We start from the raw sequence: 320 nt of genomic DNA, 5'->3' as shown, positions 1-320 counted from the left end.
ATTTCCCATATGCTGTCAAGGGAAAGGCTGCTTCTTACTTACCTCCAGTGAAAATGGGGAAAAAAAAAAAAAGGAAAGTGATTCTATCATTCTGTTGACAGCAATTAGTTTCAGTTGCTTATCATGGGCACAGGGAGCAAAATAATTTCCCAGCAAGTATATTGTGGTATCATAGAATCACAAATTCATAATTGCTTATTTTGGACTTCATAGTCAGCTCTCTAATAAATTGCTCTTTTAACATTCATATAAATATGCCTTCCTGCTTTTCCCTCACAAATCAGAACCCTGTGCATTCAGGAAGAGATGCTGTGGAGGGT

This window comes from Meleagris gallopavo, chromosome 24 (assembly GCF_000146605.3).
Source record: "Meleagris gallopavo isolate NT-WF06-2002-E0010 breed Aviagen turkey brand Nicholas breeding stock chromosome 24, Turkey_5.1, whole genome shotgun sequence".
Taxonomy (NCBI): domain Eukaryota; kingdom Metazoa; phylum Chordata; class Aves; order Galliformes; family Phasianidae; genus Meleagris; species Meleagris gallopavo.
Note: the sequence above shows the minus strand (reverse complement) of the source record.